Genomic DNA, 24,801 nt, shown 5'->3' on the forward strand with positions numbered 1-24,801 from the left:
GCTATTTCCTGCTTTTCTCTCACCTGGGTAAATAATATCTTTCGTTTTGCAGCCAGTGAGTGTTTACATTACGCTCAACAGATCTAAATACTCACCCCCTTTCTCTTTCTCTCTCTTTAAAAGATAAAAGCCAACAAAGATCACCAAGATTTTTTTTTTTGTTGCAGTTAGATTGACAAAAAGTTGCATTTTTCAGCGACTGAATTCACTTATATAGAATCATAGAATTATAGGGTTTTGGAAGGGACCTTAAAGATCACCCAGTTCCAACCCCCTGCCATGGGCAGGGACACCTCCCACCAGACCAGGTTGCCCAAAGCCCCATCCAGCCTGGCCTTGAACACCTCCAGGGATGGGGCATCCACAGCTTCTCTGTGCAGCCTGTTCCGGTGTCTCACCACCCTCACAGTAAAGAATTTCCTCCTTATATCTAATCTAAACCTACCCTCTTTTAGCTTAAAGCCATGGGAGCCCTGTACTTGTTTTAATTCTTCAGCAAACAAAACAAGAGGGATGCTTGTATTCGCCTCACTTCTACAGTGTTGCTCATTGAGGGCCTCTCCTCAATGGGGATGTTGCATCCTTCTCCTATAACAGCATTCTCATCAGAAATTTGCTTATCTACTCTCCTGCTAGTCTCCTTTAGTCTCCTAAACTAAAATCCTGGGTAATTCTTAACATGGAAGATAGTTCAGAGATTAAGCTGGGCAACACTGAATCGAAGATAAATGGCTGTGGGGAAGTAGCTTTTTGTGAAATGCCCCTTGCTTGCAAGTTAATGCTGGCACACTCTGAAAGCTTACCTAAGTCTCGAAACGTAATTCTCTACATGACTTAACACAGCCAGCCACGTTTATTACAGACCAGGAGATTGGTAAATGTATAACCTACTCGCTTCTTACTCCATAATCCATTAACTTCAGAGCCACGTTCTGAGAAGTCCTAAGGTTACTACGCTGACAATTTATAGTGAGAACTGAATCATGTAGAGCTGCAAGCTCAGAAGCCCTTGGAACTACATCTACAGAAGAGTGTGCATTTATTTGCATTGTCTGGATGCATACAATTGCAGTAGGCAACTTCTCAAAAAACAAACTCTTATGACATTTGCAAACATACCGAGTATCATATTATCATATTCTGCTTTGAATTTTGGTGAAAAGGACTGTTATGAAAAAAGAAAGGCTTATTGTAGAGAGATATTATAAAAATAATAGAAAAAATCCTTTAAAAACTTTTTTTTTCCTCTTTCTGTTTTGAGCTGCCATTCTGCCTGCGGATGAAACAGGTCAGGAATTAAAGCCGTTACCCTGCCTTTGGAAATGAAAGGCACAGTGGGAGCTGACTGCAACTTTTTCAGCAAAGAAGTGAAAAATAGCATGTGAAATTAGGCTTTTTGGTGCCTGAGATAATTTTTGGATGAATGAATGCATTTAAACCAAATCCTGAAAATCTGAAAACCATCTAATAAGCTAAGTGAAGCAGTACTGTCAACTGCAGCAAAAACACTAGGAAGAGTTAAGTTTACATACAAGATGATTCTGTTGCAATCATGAAATTAAAATATGAAGTGATAGCAGCCATTTATATCTTTGGACAGACTCCAAGCATTCAAACTGATGGGTACATTTGTATGTGAGTTATTTGCGAAGAGAGCTCAAATGACAAACATCCCATAATTGTGGTGCTTTATCCTCCAAGAAGCTCGTATCTATAATTATAATCATTGTCTGAAAAAACAATACAGGGTTACAGTAACTGTGCAATTGATGCTTGTCTCCACTTCTGTCACTGAAGTGACAAAATAACCAAGCCGTGTTCACATCTGCTTCCTTATAATGCTCCATTTGTCCTCACCCCGATATCTGGCCCTAACCTACAATTATGTGTCATTAGATTTCCATGGAACTGATCAAAGGTGGTCCAATTCAAGGCTGATTTGGGAATATGCCAAAAGCTGGAGGGCGGACCCTAACTGGCAGCAAATGAAGCAGATTTAACCAGTTGTTTCTTTAAACAGTGTGGGTTTCCCACTTCAGGTAATAGCTCTGTTACTCAGTGCCATGGGAACAAGGTAAAATCTGAATATATTGGATCAGAGAAGTTTGTGATAGTGTCAGCCAGATCATGCGGGCAATCTTTGCTTTGCCTTTCTAACTCAAGGACCCTAAAATGCTTAATTCAGCAGAATAGTAAGTGTGGCTTCATGGCAATGAGCACTGGACACCTACAGTGCAGATCCCCAGGTGTGTGAGGTGTTCAGCCTAGGCTGTCTACGCAGTCAGTGGAGAGAAATAGGCTTGCTGAGGATGTCAGTCACCTGAGCTGTACCAGGCATCTCTTTTAGGAGGAGAGCCATGCCATATACCCCTCTGTGTATTAGACCTGCTCTGTAAAGCAGATTTACTGGGACCATCCCTGTGGTGAACCTCTACATATACTGAGATGGATTCTGCTCTTCAGACATGGCACAAAGCCAAATAGGTTCCACTTACCCTTCTAGCCACACTTTTCTGTTCCCTTTCTCAGATAAGAAGTGAAGAGTTTCTACTAAGTTGTGCCCTGTGGAATCTAGGATGACCCTGGGACATCATCTTCCCGAGACCGACTACTTGGACCCTAAAAATCAAGAAGACTTAACAGGGCAATATGTGGCAATACCACTGCTGAACATGGCACCGCCTAGAAGAAAAACTAGAGAGCATGTGTGAAACATTTGAAATTCTTCCTAGGACAAGATATCCTGAAGATGATATAAAACAATTTTAATGTTTGTTAATTTTTTTAGTTTAAACTGAACATCATCTCAACCTTTTGGTTTCTCAAGATCGCAGAAGCCATCATGTATTTTTAGGCAAAATCTAATTCAAGCATCCACTGACATGATAATTTCTTGTTGACACGTATCTGCTGTTAGACATAGTACAGATTTCTGCAAACCGCAGTAGGACACTTGGCTACTGTCTACTTCATCTGGAGACATTTCAATGAATTCAGCTTTAAATTTTTGCCCATTAAACACTACTATCAAAATTTTTCCTCCTAAAATACCAATTGCTTTAGATTAATGAGCAGAAAAACCTCCCATGCTGGAAGGGCCATGGGAATGAAATCAGCCTGCTGAGCTGCTGCAGAAAGCTGAAGGGGTCTGGGGACAAAAGGCTATGAGGAAGAGATGTGCTTTCCCACCCTCTTTGAAGGTGATGCAATGTGATGTTAATCCAGAAGTGGTTTTTTTTTTTTTTTTTCCTAGCTTCAGTTCAAGGGATCAGCAAACACACCTGAAGGCATGAAGGATGTGTTTAAACAAAGAAGATATGAATGGATTCAAACCTCAGACTTAAAAACCAGGCAAACAAAAAGACTGCATAAGGCAAAAGGGAGGCAGATGCAGTGATTGCAATGGCAAAACAGTGCAGAATAATGAACTCACTAATAAATTGCTGCCAGCACCTGCAGATTTCCAGTTAACTCTGCATGCTGTTCCACTGTCTAATCCTGCCTGTCAGTGGGGGCACCATCTGGAGGATTGCTTTTAAGTATTAGGTTCTCTTTCAAACTTGTTTTCTCTCTGAATGTGGTATGAATTTCCAATCAATGGGTTGGTGAACCAAGAAGGCTGATGCCCTGTGACTCTGCTCAGTTATGCTCTCACATTTGCAGCCGGTCTCCTCAGAGCTCTCCTGGCTGGCTTCATTACTTACGGCTTTGAACCCAGCTTCAGGATATCCTAGAGGTCATCCAGCCATTACAGAGGAAGGTGTGCTGAGATTCCTGGTGGGCCAACATCTCTCAGCTCTGTAGCTGTTTGCTTTGCTCATACTGAATTGTACTAGTCCCATATGGGCAAAAGAAAGCCAGACATAAACTGCAAAAGACCCAAGCTGAAGTCAGAATATCAAATTCTCCAGGTCAAGATTGTTCTTGCTGCAAAACCTAGGGAGAGGTAGATATCCAAGTGTTAGCACTGGGACTCTTTATATTAACAAATAAAGTCAATACGTATGTTCATTTTCAATGTTCCTACATTAAACAGAAAAAGGAAAGACCACAGTTGCTTTCGTTCAAAACGCATTGATAGAGAACAAGTTCTCCATCACTGGCTGTGCTGGGACTATTTTCCAGTTTATCCCGGTGGATCAGCCTATAGCAAAGGATTTGTGAAGCCCAATTAATTTAATTCAGAGAACAGGGGGCATGGATGGTTCCTTCGGCCATGGAAACACTCAGTTAGGTTGGCTCCTCAGATCCCATTTGCAGCTGCACCCACAATTTAAAGCATGTAAGTGTACATCAGGGGTCAGAAGCTGCTTTGAGCAGTGCTGGGTTATGGGAAAGCAAAGCTGGTTTCAAACCAGTGCTGTACATGTCCCACTCTCATTTCTTGCCATTTTGTGTAAAGCTCTAGATTTTCATCTGAAAGTTAACTACCATGAACATAAACTGGCACTTCTTCACCCTTAGTGCTGAAAATTATTTTTGTTGGGAACAAAAAACCAGAAAGGTATAATAACAAGAGGAAGAGAATAGTCTTGTCTATTGCTCATGCATGTAGCCAAGTTCATTAGAAAACAGTAATTAAGTATAAATAGATTAGATAATTCTAATCTTTGCTGGAGATGATAGGTTAAAACTGGGGGACACATCTGAGTGTGTGAAATATACAGAAGATCACTACTAGTGTGATTATATATATGAAGTGAAAAAAGGAGATATTACCTAAAAAGATAAAAATGAAATAAAAAAGCTTATTTTTAAACAATCATAAAAATGATCGTTTATGGTGTAGGAGGTTGCTCAGAGTTAGTTGGAGGGTTTAATTACACAGCGTTTCTTGAGTGAGTAAGCTTCTTGACTTCTTTTCAATGTGCTGACCAGAGGATATGTGTAAGCTTCACTGTATTTAGTAAATACCTTAGGGTAGACGAATTCCAAATGACAGCCGCATGGTTTCATGCATCAAAATGGTGATTTGTCATCGCCATCATGTTATCATCACACAGAATGTCAACAAGAAAGGGCTATGCTACTGACAAGGGCCTGTGACACCCTAATGACACGGAGTTGTGCTTGCTTCTCTCTTTTCCATAGGCACAAGCCTTAGAAGCATGACTCCTTCACAACTTAGATTTGAATACCATAATTTCTTTTTCTGGATGCTCATTTTCACAAGCATGACTCTTTCAAACCCACTACAAGGCAGGCTGACCCTGTTTGCTATATCTTCTCATTTTAAGACCCAGTGCAGAAGGAGATGAGCACCAGAACAGAGAAAAGGCCCTACAGAGACAATCCACATTTAGGCAACCTTTAGTTAAGTCTTTATCCCTACAAGACTATTTGCCTTCAAAGCTCCAAATGCACTGAGCATTACACTTAAGGAAGGAGCTAGAAATGCCCTTGCGCATTTTCATCCTGGGCTAGAAAGCCAAATGTCTCCAGTCAGGCCAGCAAATAAGTCCTTCACCCCTCAGACAGCAAGCGGACAGGGCATCGGCTGCTTAATGCTCTCACTAAGAACTGCACAAACTGTTAGTGTGGCATCAAAAAGCAAGTAAGTTTTGCCTCTTCCTTCAGTTAGATATTTGTTACACTTAGATGAAAGGAAGTGACATGCTGGGTACAAATTAGCTTAGAGAGGGATAGTAAGAAACTATTTTAAAAGTTGCATAGGGCCAGTATTTCAAGAATGTAATTTTCTTAGAGATACTAGGGATACGTTTGCTGAGTCTAATCAGTCTTCACTTATTATATTCATTACATATAGATGATGCTTCATCTTGCACACAAGGCTCTTCAGCTTTATCACAGATGTGTGATATGCTTTATAACAGCGCTTTGAAGTGTTGTATCCATTGATGTCTTTGCAGCTAGCCATAGACCTGTGAATTTAAGAATTCTTTTATATTTCCAAGTGTTCTGCAATAGGTAACGACTTCTACCTTATCATACACTCTGCTACTGATTTCTTTGGCATCTATGCTCTGCGTTCCGTGAATCAGGAGATTAGATCAAAGATGTAAACAAAAAATTCAGTCTAGGTTCAACTTTCTTTTCTTCATTCAGGTAACTTAGAAGTAAAAGTTCAATATTCTGTGAAAAAGGAGAGGTTGTTCTAGAAGGTGTCCTAGCCTATTAAGTAAATATGACTGTTTAAAGGAGAATTTTTTAAAGGAGAATGTTTGAGTTGACATTCACTTTCAAAAGGTGAACTACTTATTCACAAAGATATTCAGCTAAGCTAACAAAATAATTCCAATTCAGTTTCTTAGAATTATCCTACTGGTTTTATAGTGACTTCTTTTGATTCTACCAAATAAAATAACCATTAATATTTCTTAATTTATCCTGATCCAAGACATCTAACAAGAGTCCCAATTTATCCTGACTGCAATCCAAGACATCTAACAAGAGCTACACTTCTATTTTTTATGCTACTTTATGAATTTTTACAGTTCTAATACTATGCCTTGTTTTACCAAATACAATTCAGTGCTTAATGGCTTATAAAGGAGGTCTGTGATATATTGCCAACATATACCACTCGGTATTTCTGCTGTTAATTACCCAGATCTTATAAATCCACACCGATGCCATGATTTAAAATCTTCCTGGAAAACAATTCAAACGTGCTTATTATCTGCACAAGGATACCTTCCTGACTTCAACGAGACTGCCTCAAAAAGTAGTCACATATATAGCAGTGAAGGATTTGAAATATGTTGTCTTAACACGCTTCCTTGCAATGTGCTCATCAGCTTAAAAGCATTTGTTCTGTTAATGTTGCAAGTTTTCCTCAGGATTTGAAACTTTGGGAAATTTCCCAGGGTGGGTCTGTGCTATGCCCCGAGTGATGCTGTCCGTTACTTCTTTGCAACAACATGATTTTTTGTGACTTTGTAGTGCTTTAATCTTCATTGAAGTGCTTTAGTCTTCATTATTTCTGCTGGCATATAAATGAACAAAATAGGATTTTACTCTAGTTTGTTATACTGCTTGTGTAAGAGTTACCAGGAGTTAAAAAACAGACTTCAGTTATGAGACAGGCATATAAAACTTGCCTACTCCTCACACAACATTGGCTGGTTTTAAGCATGAAGTGTAAACACTCAACTCAAAACCAGTAAGTAATCCAACCAAAGACAAATGCAGCATGAGGCATTACCATAACACGATGAGGGCAGATGTTTTCGTCCTTTCATAAGTGTAACCAAAATAGGCTATGAGGGCGAGGAAACTCAGAACAACACTTGCCTATAAAAGCAAGGGGGGTTGGGTTTTGTGTTTTAAGGTGTAGTGTTAACAGTATAATTACTCATAATAAAAAGAATTTATTATACTCAAGCCAGAAAATCATTAAGTCCTGAATTCTAACCAAAATAGCTGATAATGCAGGTTAATATATGAACTGACGGACGTGTTTCGTTACTCTTACTTTGACAACTTTCGTCTCCTGGTTCTTACAGTGACAATGCTGACTATCTATTGTTTTGTTTTGTTTAAACAAATCATTTATGCTTCTCAGCCCAACCTTTTCTGATATGCCCTTAAGGACCAGGTAGAGTTTTTAACTGAGTGAGTCTGAAAAACAGAAGTGGAATGATGGTCCACTGGTGCTGAGTAAATGAATGAGATGAAGTAATCAATAGGAAAATCGACCCTATTCTTATTTAACATTTATTATATGCCCTGAGAAAAAGAGATCTTCTACTGTGTTCACTGCTGGAAATAAATAACAGTGATTACCAAGAGTCTCCAGTCTCAGCCTCGTGCTATATAGCAAGGGCATTAGGAAAAAAGTCTTATCTACCACCATCTTTTTTGTGTTTCTGCTTCAAAGCCCAGATGTTCTGCTCAGTGATTTACTTCAAGGTAATGTTTGTTCCATTAAAAGTTTCTGCAGAACGATACACAACCAGACATAAAAATGATAGAGAATACAGCTGATATATTGTGTTTGACCAAAGATCCACTAATGAAAAAAAAAATAAAATAAAAAATAAAAGTTATAGGATGCCTTGGAAACCTTAACTCAGTAGTCAGGGGTACCTCAGCCTATAATGTCATTCAACAGCTAATAATGTAAACAGATGTCACTTTTTGCTACTGTGTGTTTCATATTTGGGATGCATCTGCATTAGCATCTTGATCCAGGTCAGGAGGGTTTGCTAGTGACTCTCCCAGTTCCTGTGCTTTGGTTTGGCCTAAGAGAGCGTGAGTTGCGTCCAGCTCCAGCCACAAATATGCATTTTGTCCACAGAATAAAAAATTCCTGAGACAACGAGTGTGAATGCTCTGTAGATCTACTCCTACAGTAAAACATAATATTTTATTATATCGGAATTTCTTGTGTGACCTAATTCCATTTTCCAGAAAGCCCTGTTCTTAAACTGCTGCTGAACTGACACTGGTATTCCAGATATGGCCTAGTGCAGGTTTCATAACAAAACTACATGGTTCAATTCATTTCAGCAGTTGCTGCTACCTAGAAACCCTTCAGTCTGTTGTGAGTTATTTTCCAGGGAAAGGCAGCAGAAAATTAAGCTGTACATCCGAATTTGTGGTAAATGCCTGAGGAGCCTCACCTTTGCTCCTGTTAGCTGGTTCTCCTACAGCAAATGATATATTGCTCTGTATTCATGAACCTTTGTGCATTTGCAAAGAGTCAAAAGAATGCAAATTTCTTTCCAGTGGTGCCAGGCACTGCCCCTTCCAAGGAAGCGTATCGCTGAACATGCAGAAGAGCCAATACTCCCTTCCTTCCCTCACCTGATGCCCTGCAAGTATTGGGGCTACTCCTGAGGTCAAAAAAGACAGTTGTTTTTCTTCCCAACCTGAGAGTGGTGGCATTAAAAACATTAATGCCAAAGTGTGTGAATCTTGGAGAGCACAGAAGTCACCTATTACTTCCTTTGCCAATGCAGTGGAAAGATTTACAGTTTCTAATGTATGGGGGTTGCGCCACTTTTAATGTGGAAGATTTTTTATTTATTTTTTAACCCTGGTACTACTGTTACCGTAAAGGAAAAGGTAGATGCTATAATGCATTTCTGTTAGAGCATGCAAATAACAGCGTGAACAATTGCATTTGTACTTCTACAACCAGTTGAATAGCCTTCTTGGCACAAAAATCTCTGTGCAACGTTTTACAAAATTTTGTGAGGTAGCTTGGGTGGGGAAATGGGCTTTATGTTTGACCTTCAGCTAAGCAAGGGACCAGGGAGCAAGGACCAGAGGGGGAAAATCCTCTCAGGACTAGAGCATCATTGAAAAGGCAACTCACTCTCACGAATGCATGAGACAATGGTGTGACCGGAGCTGAGAGAGCCTGACTCAGGCTCCTGGTCAGCAGGGGTGGAAGATCCAGGGCTGGCCTGCTGTGGCTGCTTGGGTAACCCAAAGACGGCCGCCTTGCCTGGGCAAGGATGGGCCTTGGAAACGGTTTCCTAATCTGTGGGCATCCACCTTGCTGTGTCAGTCTCTTTGGGGGAGAGAGGCATCTTCAGGAGTGACCGCGTTCCTTTTTTCGTTGTTAGTGTCAGTAGCTCCTTCTCCTGCCTTTGCTGGGGCACGGAGTTTAAAAAAAAAAAAAAAAAAAGAGAAAAGGCATAAAACTGCTGAATATACTAGAGGGAAAAGAGAAGATTAATATATTAACAACAAATTAAAGAACTTCCTGAAGGTCATGTTAAAACGTGCCTCCTGACACTGATTTCAATTAGTGAATGGAGTCTCAGATTACTTTGGAAATTTTCCCATGTCTAAGAGCCTCCTCTTAACCCTCGGCTTGACTAGTTCTCAAAAATCAAATTACAAACCATTAAAACGTTTGCCAACACTGTGCATGAAGCACATGTTACTTCTAATTCTTGCTAAGAAACGGCCAATCAAAATGCCCCGTGACTCAGTTATCCTTGAATTGGTCTAATTTTGCCTGCGAAAACTATGAAGAAACTTTCAAATTGCTCATATGCCTCAGCAAATGCATTTTTAACCAGCTCACTCCTATTTTTGGAATGAGCTCTTATGAGCACAGAACCAGTCAGTCCTCCTCACTTTTATATTTTTCTTTTTGGCTGGGTTTGAGGGAAATATGTGTCATTTATAAATCAGCTCATTATAGCCTTGCGTTGAGCTCATATGGGCAGCATCACCGATACAAATTAAACTCCTTCATTATTTTAAATTGTAGTCTTAACAGCGGAGCTACTGACTAAATACACAATTATATACTCATAATGACATGACTCTGACCAAGAGGCAGTGAGGACATGTAAGATGCTGAGTGAGCCAACAGGTCAAGTAACAACAACAGTCGTTTGTACGGCCAGTCATTCTCCCAGTCATCTTCCTTGAAGCCCAAAGAGCGCTGTTTACATTAGAAACGTTCTTTACAAAGGAATCCAAGGCTGGGTTATGACCACTGGTTAGCAATTCGGTGGAGATTTCTCCTTTTCTTCACAGCTCTGGTGATACTTTACAGCCTTGGCTTTACTCTGAATATTGTGCTGAGCTTCAGATACCAGCTCCTGTCTGTGATCCCAGCCTATTCCTGTGTATAGGAAAATGTATGACCATGGTAGTGCCCAGACTGCTGACTTTCTGATAAAGTAATGTACCATGTCCACGGGGCATCTGTTTAATGCTTATGACATTGGTTTTTGGAAGATCTGTGATGGTTCTGCTGCAGGAAACAGGAAGCTGAATGCAAGCGGCCAAAAGCACTTGGTACTTACTAGGCACCCTGAAGGATGGGTCCTGCTTAGAAAAGCCTTGTGAGCTGAGAGTCAATCGTTCAAAGGAAAGGGGAATGATAGCAACAAGATATAGGTTGTGTGCTGAAGAGCAAATTAGGGATGGATTGTTTGCAAATGCCGTAGAGCCAGCAGCCATTCTCTTCATCATAAAATATATGTAGTATTGGCTATCAGCATGAGTGCAGCTTATGTATAAAATTATGTATAGGCTGGACTTGCTAAATAAAGGAGACAGCAGAGCCTGAGCCCAGACTTCACAGATGCTGTGCTTAAGCTACTGCTCACTTAGAGCAAAGCAAGGGAGATGATTTAAACAAAAGCCCAAGTTTTCAGACTCATTGCCCAATGTAAGAGGAAGAAGGCGATTGTAACCTGCCTGCCCATTTCCTTCCTCCTGCTTCTCATCAAGCAGAAAAACATACCTATGCAATTGTTTTTTGCACCCCACGAAAGGATAGTGTAGCCTCCAAGCACTAAGCTCCCTGTGAGACATCCTGCCCTCTGGGTCTACTCCAGGCCAAGGGAATAGCCTGGAGCAAAGGAAGTAGGGACGTGTTTAGTTTGCATGATGTACTCCTTTGTGATTAGAAATGTAGGCCGGAAATAATTTCCTCAGGGTCTTTCCATTGATTTTTACTTGAAGACGCTGTAAAAATACAATACAAGAAATATAAATATTCAAGCAACATTGACAGATCCTCTTCCATGTAATGTGAGCAAGAAAGAAAATAAAAGTACCTAAAAAGTGTGTGTGGGGGGGGTGGTGGTGGTGGTGGTTACACATGTATCCAAAATATTAAAAACAAGGAAAGAAAAGAATAACTAAACTTGAGTAATGTTCAGCTGCAGTACCCAGCCACCACAGCATTTTTCACATTCAGTCTGTGAGGAAATATATCCTCTTCTCAAATTCTCTAGCTGGCATGTTGTCTGAGGCCACTGTTTCCTTCACTGCTTATTCAGCATAAGAGTCAATAACGTCATCATTTTTTTTTCCTCAGCAGTTACACACATAACTCTGAAAGGTTTCCTGGCATTCATCATGATGCTTTGAGACACTCTGACCTTGAAAGAGAAGGTCTACCTGCACCTATCTATTAGCCATGGACATCTTTTAATTAGGGTGAAAGAAACACCTGCTGCTCTAAAAAAGGCAGCTCAGATGTTGGGAGAAAAAATAGATTTGAGAGAATCTATTGCGAGAAACAAAAAAAAAAAATCGGGAGAAAAAAGTCATGAGAAAAGTAGATTTGTTGGCTGAGATCAAGCCAACTTTCTTGTCAAAATAGGGAGAAAAAGGTTGTCTGGAACAACACAAGACTTCAGTCATGTTTATAGATCATGATGTCCAAAACTATAATTTCATACATTTTATGTGTTGACATAAGGACATGGCACATTCTCCTTTTCATTATCAGTCAACCCTATGATTCAGTAAAAGCCAGAGGAATTAGATTCATCCAATTCCCTTGCTGTTTTGGGGGACAGCTCATGTCTGAGAACAAGCAAAGTGCTCTAAGTGGAAGAAATCAAGAAAAGAGGCTCCCTGACCAAGTTATGCAAGAGTGACTTCATTGCCTAGGGCAGACACAGTCACAAGGGAAGTGAAAGGTGGGAAGCTCAAAGCGAGAAGAAGAGGCGCTGTCAGGGATAGAGCACACAACACAATGCGGCAGGAAGCTGACCAAGGAGGCATCTCATCAGAGAGGTGAGATAAACTCTCTCGAGGTGACTCGACCGAGCTGTAATCAGCAAAAGTGCACGGAGGTCTGGGCATCCCTCTGCTAGAAAGCAAATCCTGAGTCAGAGGGAGCTCAAATGGTACCAGCAACGATCTGCAGGCTGGGAAGACTGATCTGAAGAAAATTAAGACAGTATGGGCAGGCTAGGCAATTGCTAGATATTTGAAGGGTAGAAAGACAAAGAACTGACAAATCACTTAAGGCAGAACAAAAAATCCTATGGCTAGGATCACTGTGTGTACATACAGTGCTTAGAGATTGCTCAGAAATTTTATAGACCAAATAAAAATCCAGAGTTTGAGACCCTTACAGGCTGGCATGCACATGACAGTGCACATAAATTGAACAGGGAGTGGGAGATTGAGGGATGTAATAGTAAGTAATGGGTTGCAACTGGGGCAGCACAAGCTTAAACTGACCATTAAATTTCAAATAGATCATTAAGATCTGTCCTGGTTTTGGCTGGGATATTGGTAATTTTCTTCACAGTGGCTGGTGTGGAGCTGTGTTTTGGATTACAGATGAGAATAATGCTGATCACACCCCGATGGTTTAGTTGTGGCAGAGCAGCGCATACCCAGAGCCAAGGGCTTTTCAGCTTCTCGTGCTGCCCTGCCAGCGAGGGGGCTGGGGGTGCAGCAGGAGCTGGGAGGGGACAGAGCCCGGACAGGTGACCCAGACTGGCCAAAGGGATATTTCAGACCCTATGGCATCGTGCTGAGCAATAAATATGGGGGGAGTTGGCCAGGGAGATGGGGCCACTGCTTGGGGTCTGGCTGGGTGTCAGGTCAGCAGGAGGTGAGCAATTGCATTGGGTGTCACTTGCTTTGTACATTTTGTTATTATGAATTAATACTATCATCCCTTCTTTTTCTGTCCTATTAAACTGTCTTTATCTCGACCCATGAGTTTTACCTTTTTCTGGTTCTCTCCCCCATCCCACTGGGGAGAGTGAAGGAACGGCTGTGTGGTGTTTAGCTACCTGCCAGGGGTTAAACCACAACGGGGTCATACAAGAATCTCCCAAGAGAACGGATCAAGAATTCCCTTCATCACACCTGGGCAAAATGCTGTGTACAGCTGGGAAATGAATGAGGTGCTCTCTCCCTGGAGGAGTTCACAAACTGTTTCATGTAAATGAAGGAAAACAGTTGGAGTCTCAGCAAGGACCACGCAGAACAGATGCAAACATCAGAGGACTGGACACAAACGTCAGTCTTCGCAGACGTCATTTAATTTGTCCACAGAAAGTGCAGAATGGCAACTACTGTCATATAAAACCCCCATTACAATCATGATATATAGCTAGAATTGAGTTTTTGCAATTACCAAGAGAGTTTTTAAAGTTTCCCTTCTGTTGCATGAAGCATAGGCCTGAGGATGTGCTCTGATTTCCAGACAGAGATATGGGTTTGATTCTTTGCTGTCTTGTTTCCCAGTAAATCATTTAATACCATGAAGTCAGTAATACAATTCTATGTATGTCCCAACACTACCATCATGGTTACTTTATAGAAATTCAAAAGACAGCATAGGCCTCAAAATAGCAGATATCTATTTTGTTCTTATCTAAGATGCAAATATTGAGTGCATCTAAAGACATCTTCCAGTAATTTTATGCCAGGAAGTCCATTGGAGTCATCACTAATTACACAGGAGTTAGATCAGGATTGGCTCTCAGGGCAATGTTATTGATTTTCTCATTCTATTTCAGATTCCTAACATTTGTTCCTTACTGGTATAGCCACAGTGAAAGCAGTGATCAGCGTAAATACCTAGAAAGGCTGGGGCAGAAAGAGAGACTTCCCTCGTATTTACCACAGCAAAATCCCTCTGACAGTAAAGTGGACAACATCTTCATCATCGGGAGCAGTAAGGAGGTTTGCAAAATATATCGCCTAGCAAATGAAGTTTCATTCTTTTACTTTCCAACATACTCCACCAATAAACATATTTCTCAGTGGCTTGATATATGATTCACATTTTCTTTTCCCTGCAGCAATTTGCTTAGGACTCTAGGAACTGATATTCCAGAAATGACTGAATGGTCCCAGTAACATAGGGTGGTTTTTTTTTTCCAGTGCTGAATATATTTGCTTTTGAAAAGATAAGATAAATAGAACAGATAAAGTTTGCCATCTAGAGGAACCATACAGAAATCCACTTTTCTTTCTACTTAATCTGTTCTTGCAGTTAGTCATGTGAGCATGAGCAGGCCAACTAAAGCAAGAAACACATTTTGGTACTGATTGTAACTGGTCAACTGAAGAGCTGATTGGGAGACCTGATTTGTTTGCTCTTTTTACCATTCAACTTTTTCCTCTTTTCCTATCCTGCAAAAGGACCCATCTCCATCTTGCCCCTGCACATATTCCACCACAAGGTCCATTGCATGCTTTCCATGCAATGACAAGAATGGGCAGCAGTGGGGTGACCTCTGCCTGTCCTTTAGGTGAGGTGGTATCTGGAGGATGGAGGAGATGCCCCCTGTAGAGGTCTCTTCCAGCCTGAGTTATCCCATGGAGCCCTGCATATGTTTCTTATACAAGCAACACTAGCAGCTCCTCTTTTCCAGAGCTTGCCATTCCAAATGCTGACCCAGGACATGAAAGTTTGGGGCTCAGTTCCCTTGTTTGCTTCAACCTCTCCCTGTTCCAGGAGAATAGGGAATTCCTTATTCCCTATTCTTTCTCCACATGAATGACAGTCTTTAGATCATGGAAAAGGCCAAAGGATAAGGATACCCTGCCTCATCCACTTGTGGATCAATGAAGATAATTAAGCCCTGTCACTTGTGTATGGTTTTTATCACAAACAGCAGAGTAAAGAAAACAAACAAAGAAAACATATAAACAGCCTTCAGAGACAGATATGGAACAAGTCCTAGACCACACGGAGTTTATAGGTCTTAGGCAAGCTCTTAACTCCCAAGACCTCAGCTCCAGGTAACCAACCCTCTGAAGCAGATTACTCGGTGGAGAATGGGGCTGTGATGTGCTCAGCTGCACAGCCCAGCACACTTCCCATGGTCCTGGCTGCCTTCTCTCACCAGCCCTAGCATCCCACTCACCTCCAAGATGAGCTGCAGGTAGGCTGAACAGCAGGTATCAGCACAGAAGACTCTGACAAAACTCCACACGTCGGTGAAAAGGGCAGAGGCCAGCAAACAAGAGCTGCAGAAAAAATGGTGGATTACGAGGTGATTGCTTCAACCTGGAGCATAGAAACAGAAAGGGATCCAGGCCACAAGTACTAGAGCTGCCTGAAAAATGCAGCTGATAAAGCAGGGGCAAGATGGTACAGCTGTGCTCTGGTAAAATTTCACATGCACTGTGCCGTCCCTGGTAAGGACACACACCTGTGGTGGGAGTGACACAGACAGTAAAGCCGATGGCTTTGCTTTCCTACAGCAGTGCATATGGGACAGAGCAGAAGAAACATGGTGGTGGTGGACACGTGTGGATGTGCAGCAAGGCCACGGAAAATTGGGTCTCCCGACCTTCAGGTAGAAGAAAGCTGCCCTAGCTGTATGCAATCCAGTCAAGGCTGCTGTGCCACTCACCCTTGTCAAACGTGCAGAGAAACTCCCAGATACTTTCTCTTGCATCAGAGTGCATTAGGTAAGCAGCAGGACACAGCACAGCGGTGCAATTTTTTGTCTTGGCGTGGTGCTAGGCGCAAGGTTGTTGACACTTTGTTAAAATGCCTCAATTTCAGACCTTAGCTTCTGCCTCGAGTGCAGATGCTTTGAAGAGATTATGAGAAGAATGAGTAGTGATCTTGTTTCACTGTATGGAAAGTAATATTTCTTTCCAGCTTCAGGCACAGCAGAGTAAAACTGTAAACAGAGCTTCACATTAATTTCCATTTCATTTCAGTGAGCAGGACTTAGTATAATTAAACAAATAGCTCTGTCCTGCTTCTTTTGAAATCAAAAGGACTTTTGTCATTTGTAGAAATTAAAAATAGAAAATTCTTCACTGTGCTTCTGCCTTTTGATGGGCACCCTGATATCAGAGGGGTCATGTCTCTGTGGAAATTAACAAGATGCAGGCAGCTTACACTGGAGGCAAACACACTGACTGTGAGCTGTCATCTGTCGGGCTAATTACAAGCTCGTCGGTTCAGGGGTTCTTCTGAGTTGACTTCTGGGGACCAGTGTGGTCAATGCTCCAAAGCCTAATTTTTACCATTGCCATGCCATACCTCGCGACCTATGTTTAACTTCTGAATTACCCCTCCTTTGGGCTGGGAGGCTGGTGACAATTAGATGAGTTGTCCCCAGTTCAGCGCTGGCCTGATCTGTTACCCACCCTGCTGTACCCTATTGTTTAATCATACCTCACTCCTCCTAATGAGACTCATTTATCTTTCTTTCAAGTTTCATACTGTTTCCTGCTTTAATGAGATTTATGATGAAAGAAAGAGAAATGCTTCTAATTGATCCTCTTCTGGTGACATTATCTCTTGCAAAAGCAACAACCAGTGGTGGTAAACATCAGTTAGACATGAATTTTCCTTTTTATATGCCACCTTGGAAATTTTAAGAACAGCTGAAGCTCTGCTGCTAGAGGATGAGCAAAACAACGATGAGAAATAACAAGTACAGGGAGCAAGGCAATAGAAATCTCTCAGATCTCTGACAGCTCGGTGTGATTATAAGGTCTAGTTGGCCGGGCTGGCAAAACCTCTTCATCAAGAGTTGCCCTTCGCAGTTAGCCTACATGCGCACAAGCCTCTGGGCACAGAGTGGTTCAGGCAGTCTGCAGCAGCTTGAGTGGGCCGTGTCAGCCCAAGGAAGACAAAAGTTCCCATTTTCAGCTATTTACTGAAAAGAGCAAGAAAGGAGCAATTACCTGAGCCCTTGGCCCACCCCAGGGTACAGCAGCTGCTTGGCAGACACGAAAACACAGGGAAAAGCCCTGAAGCTGACTAACTGTGGCCTCAATATCCATGCTTGTGCAGAAGTGACCATTTGGGTCCTTAAATCAAAGCAGGTCCTGCTGCTCTCTTTGCCCAGGTGGAAAATGACGGTGGCTGTCACACACAGAGGTCTGTGTCTTAATAATTCTCTGTGGGTTCAGGCCCATCAGCAGGCGTCAGCTGCCCCCACAGCCTCCTGCCTGGCCAGACCCTGGGCCTGGCTCATCCAGGAAATAAATGAAAATAAATGTCAGATTAAAAAAGCTTAAAAGTCTCCATAATACATTAGGGATCTTTTTGTGTCAGGCTGGATGAGCACTTGTCAGGAGTTATGCAGATATACGTAGTCTGGTCTAGGGCTCAGGAAATGACTCAATAGCCTCTCAAGGACTTCCCTCCCTCCATTTTACTATCTTTCTCTGATGTACTGGCCTCACATTCACCATCAAGATCAGTTGCCTTTCACCACAAATACTGAATTCTTAGGAGTCTTCCAAGTTGTCTGCTGGAGGAGCCCAGATTATGCAGCTCCTCTGTAGTTCAACTAGCTAATATGCATATAAGGATATTGCATCCAAAGGAAGAGGAACCCATAAAAACCAGAAATGTTGACTGACTAGTTAACATCCTCTAAAAGTAGTAAAACCCTTGACTGAAAGGATAATAACTCAAATTTTCAAATTCACCAACCTCAGCTGCTATGCCAGCAGCATTAACCTATCTCTTGTAATATCTTACAACTCAAAACAAAACAACAACAAAAAACAAACCAATACCAAAAATCCCAAACCTGTGGAAATGATTTCTGGCTGTGCAGTCTCAGCAGACAAAGATTTTTAGCTCTTCTCAGATAAACCATCTTACGGATTCTGATTCTTCATCACCTTGAAATCCATGAAGGTTATTTATCACCTGAGCGAGGGGATTTCAGAAGGCTACTGAGGGAGCATTTTCTGCTCCCATGTGATTATGGTTTTCGTACACGGGTTGCACTGTGACAAACAAATATGCCAGGTGCAAGAAAAAGAAAAATGAGGTTGCTCAACTGTTCAGCCATTATTTCATTCCCACAATTGCCTGAAAATCTCATTGACCTATTCTGCCTGATTCACACTTTTTGCATTGTATATGTTAAAGAAAAAAGCACAAAGATACAGCTGTCAACAGCTGTCAACTTCCTTTTGCCTGCTGGCAATGAAAAAGGTGATTAACTGCTTTTGGATGCAGCTAATTTATTAAATTAGGAAATGGCACACCTTTGCCTAAACTTTCAGAAGTACATGGGCTGCATGGTTATTTGGTTGTACTGTTTAATGAACCCAGATTTTATTGACCGTTCAGCTCACGCTTCTGGAAAATAAAATTTGTTAAATATCCCAAACTGGGCATACAGAAATCAAGATGCTTCAGTGACACAGAAGCTTTCTGTATCTTCTGAAGATCCATTTAGACCATACTAAGGGAAGCAAACATAATTACCTCAACCGTCTGGAAGAGACTGGAGTTTACCCAGCAGAGAGGGTTTAATTGTACTGCTGACTTCATTAGGCCCAAGACTTCAACCAGATTCCAGCTTTGTGAAGAATGTATTAAAAACAACATCAACAACACAGTAACAACAAACAAAGAACAGAAAAACAATCTGCCTAGATTGAGTCAAAAGGGGAATCAACCAGTGAGTCAGTGTAATAGGTTCCTACCCTGAAATCAGTGTAACATTTCATTTAAAACTAACTTCAGAGTATTTGAGGAGCAGAAGTGGAGGTATTACAGCCTGGTCTCTAAATCCATTCTTATAATAATATAACATTTTGACCACACTTGCCAGGGAAATGGCACCTGCGTGAACTGGTCCTTATAATAAATTCACCACAAAAACATATGGAGAACATGACTCAGTGCTGTTGGTCAGCTGGTGATTTTTGGGTTGTCTGGTTTAAATTATCCTGCATTCAGCAAAGGATATTTGAAATCACTCATCATACTTTTCATTGGAAAGAAAGGTTTGGGGATTGTAGCTCATAGCACAGGAGGAGGAACTGAGGGAACCAGGTTTCTTCAGCCTGGAGAAGAGAAAGCTAAGGCAAGGGACATGATTGCCTCTACATGGGGGATGAAGACTGAACCAGTCTTCTCCAGGGTGCAAAAGTGAAATAAGAGGCAACTGTCAGAAGCCGAATTTCTGAGAGGATCTAGGAAAAATTTCTTTACCAGGAGGGAGGAAAAGCACAGGAAGAGGTTGCCTAGTGAGGTTGCTGGAGATACTCAAAACTTGACTGCACACAGCCCTGAGCAACCTGATCTAGCCCCGAGGCTTGGAGCAGTATGTTGAACTAGGCAAGCTTCAGAAGTCCCTTCAAACAGCCTATGACACTGGAAATTTGATAACCAGGAGATTAATTAGAAGTTGTTCAACATTAGTAGCTCTGAAAACAGCTTCATACGAATGAATTCACATAAATACCATCATACTAATTTTTTAATCTTACCAAGTTGGTATTGTATTACAATGTACTTTGGGGCTCATTAGCTGAAAAAACAATTTGTAATGTAAAGGGAATCTCAGTGAAGTCCCCATCAGTGTAGTATGGCAAGACTTGTGTTCATGCAGCTTTATTTTCATAGACAAATGAGAAATAGTTGGAAGTTGGAGGGGAGACCTCACTTATTAAGGCAGCATCTCCCCATTACCTGAGTTCATTCATGACTTTGTAGCTGCATTTCCAGATGGATTCCTGGGCTCATGGCTCCTATTGCCCTAAGGGCACCAGAGAGTCACAATCTCTTGTTCTACTGACAGATTTTTAAGAGGATTCATCTTCTCTGCCATTCATGATCACATATCCTCTTTCTGACAGCCCCAGTTATTACTTCCACTGGAAAATCCAGGTTAAGAAAGGCTGAGTATATATCAAAATAACGCCAACATCAAGAGGTCAAAAATCATGATATTTCTGAACCAGCAACTCTTGCTACAGCTGAAAAGCTTTTCAGCTTTTCATTGCAAGATTAAGAGCCAGAAGTTTTCTTTTTTTTTCCAAGAAAAAGTGTTTCACTTCATAAGATCTCTCTGTCCCAATCTTGTATCCAGAAATGATTTTAAGGCCGATGATTTTAAAATTTAGTTTGTTGTGTAACTGCTTTGGTCAGTAGCTTTATCACCACGTCCATATCCACAGAATCCTAGAATGATTCCCAGCCTGACCTTTCCCTGTCCCAGCTCCATGCCGTTCCCTCGGGTCCTGTTGTTGTCCCCAGAGAGCAGAGCTCAGCGCCTGCCCCTCCGCTCCCCTCGTGAGGGAGCTGCAGGCCGCCATGAGTAAATTTTCAAGAATTAGCTGACAATAACTAACATGATTTCAGTGACCTTTATCCAGGGTCCAGTAGTTAGTGGGCTGCAATAACAAGAATTGGTAGGATGAACTATGATAAGAAGCTTCATAAACCTAGAAGTTTGTTTTTGTTTATATTAATGCATTGTACCATACTTATATAGTTTTATTATTCACTTGTATTTTTGATATTCTTTCTAAACCCAATTTTGATGGTTTTTACCTACAGAGAATGTTGGGGGCAGAAAAAAAAATCCATTATTTTACTGTGTTCTAGCACTTGCTGTCTGATGCCACTTTGCTTTTCTATCTCTACCTGTTCCTTGTGACATGAAACTCATCATCAGAGACCTCAGAAAATAGCCATACAAACATAGGAAAATTTCCTAATATGGGCAGTTTCTGAGAGATACGTGTGTGTATGTGTGCGCTAAGGGAATTGCCTTCCAGCATGCATTCCTCTTCACAGATAACGTAATGGCTGACTCTATACATCCCCCTCTAACCACTGAATCACTCTTGATTTTCTTCTGTTTGACTAACATCACAGCCATTTTTCCAACTGATTGATTGTGTAATACCACTGTAAGGCTAACTTGTAGTCTTTAAACTCAGAAAGCTGTGTATTGTTTTGGCCTTTTCAAAGCAAAATTCCTCTTACGAAGTAGGAATTATAATTTAAGAAAATATTTTGCCTATCAGTATTTTGGGGCTGATAACAAGAATAAAATAGAAGAAATACAACAGGCTATAGAATGACCCTCCCAGTCCAACTGTTCTTATTTGAATAATATTTCTCTAATATAAGTGCAGATAAATATGCTAATTGTAATACCTGATGATCTCATTTATATGATACATCACTTCTTAAATACATGGTTGCTCGCCTGTATTGTTTTTACACTTTGCAACAAAGGCCTAGTAGGAATCCACTTGCATTTTTCATAATGTTTCAGGCAAGCTGCTGATGCACACAACCCTCAGTCTCGCTTGACTGATGCAACCAATCGTTTCAGGTTACCCACTCAATGAAATGTCAGGTTCTGTCTTCCTCGACATATTCCTCACTTTGCCCGTAAATAGTTCCAAATTACCACGCTGTGGCAGTGGGAAAGGCATGTGAGATTGAATGAATACCAAATGAATCCATTACACCACTACAAGACATAAAATAGCATGTTAACTTGACAAAGTACTTCCCTAACATAAAACCATGAACAACTAGCTAACTAGAAACCTTCTGAGCTTTGCGAGCTAAATTAGCAATGTCTACTGGCTTTTAATTGCTCTGATTGTCTCTGGCCATGACATACAACCCAGGTGCTGCGGCAGGAGCTGGCAGTGGCTGTTTTCAGACTGTGTTCCTGGGACACATTTTGAGTGGGGCACAGTGGGTCTGGACAGTGTCTGGAGACGGGCACAGGCCCCTGGTCCTGCGGTCTCCCTGGAGATGCTCAGGTTTCAGCCAGCTATCTGCTGTAAGCTGCTCCATGGTGTTTGATGAAAAAGAGAGGGTATAAAGCTGCATTACAGAACTTTATTCTGCAGTTTTACATGTCTGAGGACTCTTTCTGCCCGCACGGATGTCACCCTTTTTGCCTAGCTAGAGTCCCAACCGTGGGTCTGATACAAGACATGGGCTGCCACATCCTGTGCTCCTTTGGAAAAACGTGCGTGCTTTTTTTCAGAGGTGACTTTCCAAGACTAAAAATAAAATGGTTTAGACTGTTCTGCTTCTTGTGCTTGAAAATAGATAGATGAGCAGTGTAAACTCTTCCAGAACATGAGTGTTCGCAATCCATGCTCCACTCCTGTAGCTTAGCTCTTTTTTCTAATTTCCTAGAGAGCCGTGGTGAATTACTGTGGAACATCACAGCTTCTTTCAAGTACTGACTGACAAATAAACCAACACAGATGAGAGCTTTTTCTTTTCAAGTGCATTAAATCATTACAGTGAGCTTTGGCTATCAAGTCAAATACACAAACTGTGCATTCTGGTTCCTTAAAACAGAATAAAGGCAAACACTTGATGCAAGAAAAATTCAATTTCATTTCATTATTGAAGAGTTCGCTAGAAGAAACTTATTTAATATGGCACTAAATACAAAGGCTCTGAGGATAAGCCACAGTCCATAGCATTTGGCTAAATCAGTGAAATTACAAATATCTAATACACAACCCACAGGAAATTACATCCATGAAAACAATGATGGATACCTCAGAGACTCTTCCATTTGTGGAAATGAGCAGGGTCCAGCAGTGTAGGGCCTTCTATCATCTTCTAGATTTGGTTTGGTTTGAGAAATAGTAACGTGTGAACTTTCAACAACTTTATCTGATCCATCCCTTATAAGTACCAGAAAACAACAGATTTGACATTAGATCATGCCTGGCATTTCAAACACATCCTTATGGAAAAACACAGGCCTTTCAGAAACTGAAAGCTGATCTCACTTCTGGACTGAGAAGCCATCTCTGCATTATAAAGTCCAGCCAGGGTACTTGAATCCAGATGGGGCACTTACCTTTGAGAAGCAGCAGAAAGCATGAGACGGGCTCAAAGATAGAATATACTGGTCATCTGGGATAAGCTGATGTTGACATCCAGATTTTCACTGTGCTGACAATCTTTGGTTGCAGGTCTGGAATAGATTGGCTCACACCAGAAACTGGGATTAACATAGAAATGCACCTAATTACAGGCTGTGCGTGTGCAAGTGGCTCTCCATTTTCAGCATAATTTCAAATTTGCCATGAGGCGGCTGTACTCAGATCACACCAACAACCTTCGCCAGTACTTTCATCTGTCTATTAATTAGCTAGCAAACAGCTAAAGGGGCACATCAGTGACAAAATAACAGCAGCACTGCACCAGACACTTCTTTTGTGTCTTCTAAATCAAACTTCCCTTGTTTCTCATATTGTGTCATACTTGGTGGGTATTTGAGAAGCCCTTGAACAATTCTTGGTCAGAAATGCCACCACATGCATTTTTTTTTTCTTTTTTCATTTGTTCACTTTCCCCATCCTGCTCTTGCTGTGATCTGTTCTCTACGATCACAGCTCCTGATTACAGCAGAGCAGAAAAATGACTAACTAACTAGCTCTGTGACATGTATTGCTGTGATTATTACAGAGGTTCCCAGTGTGTCTCTGCACATGGCAGTGATGCTCATGGATGCATGCCTCACGTCAAACCTCCCTAAGATCTCTCTCTGCAGCCCTGAGTGAGTCACGTCCTAGCGCAGGGCACCTGCCTATTTTCTTTTCCACCAAGAGGGACCCACAGTAGCCATTCGACTGAGTTGACATGAAAGGGAGGGAACAGAGGCATCTTAAATGGCACCTTTCTTAAGAGGTACCTCTCTGTTGATGATTCTGAGTCCTCTGAATCCGATTTGTAGGCCTGAGGGTACCTAAGTCCTTTCTTTCATAAAAAAAAATTACAAACTCTGTGAAGGAGAGATGCGTATTACTACTTTCTTTTAAAATTTGACTTTAGGGGATGCTGCTTTTCTTTCCCTCCCATATTTTTTCTCTTCTTTTCGCTCTGGCCTCCAGGCTGGTGCACCTAGCAGGCAGTCAGAAATGTGGGTTTGTTTCCTGTTTCTGTCTGAGAGGCCTCAGCTCACATTTGCTGTGGTTGCCTATTCCAAAACCCATTTGGGGTGTTCCCATCTGGTCTTGTTTTAGTTCCACATTGCTCTGAAGTGCTGACAGCCTGAGGAAGGAAGGACAGAAACCTCTGTACCCCACTGGCTCATGCGCCCAGTGGAGAGGAGGAGTACCCTGCCTTCTCCTCCCGTCTGCAGGGGCCGTGTCTATGTTTTGTCTGAGTAGCTGCCTCATGACAGCTGTGTAATCACAGGGACGGTGACATACGCACATCTTTCAACTCCATCGGAGCCACCTACCTGCTGGGCTACAGTCATTCTTCCCCTCCCATCTTCAGTGAGTCCAAAAGAGCGTGAATGGGTAGTTCAGAGTCACGCTTGGATCCTGTCTCATTGTGTCCATGTCCCTCTCTCTCTGGCCTGGTGAATCACA

At 41.6% G+C, this 24,801-nt stretch overlaps 1 protein-coding gene across 1 annotated transcript in view; it reads right to left on the reverse strand.

The window, feature by feature from the left end:
* Nucleotides 1-24,698: 24,698 nt before the first annotated feature.
* MOCOS (molybdenum cofactor sulfurase) overlaps nucleotides 24,699-24,801 on the reverse strand; it is a 235,733-nt gene continuing 235,630 nt past the window's right edge. Inside the window, exon 17 of the mRNA XM_050708714.1 lies at nucleotides 24,699-24,788. The gene's annotated coding sequence lies outside the window, so the exon portion shown is untranslated. The remainder of the gene's footprint in view (nucleotides 24,789-24,801) is intronic.

This window comes from Cygnus atratus, chromosome 2 (genome assembly GCF_013377495.2).
Source record: "Cygnus atratus isolate AKBS03 ecotype Queensland, Australia chromosome 2, CAtr_DNAZoo_HiC_assembly, whole genome shotgun sequence".
Lineage (NCBI taxonomy): Eukaryota > Metazoa > Chordata > Aves > Anseriformes > Anatidae > Cygnus > Cygnus atratus.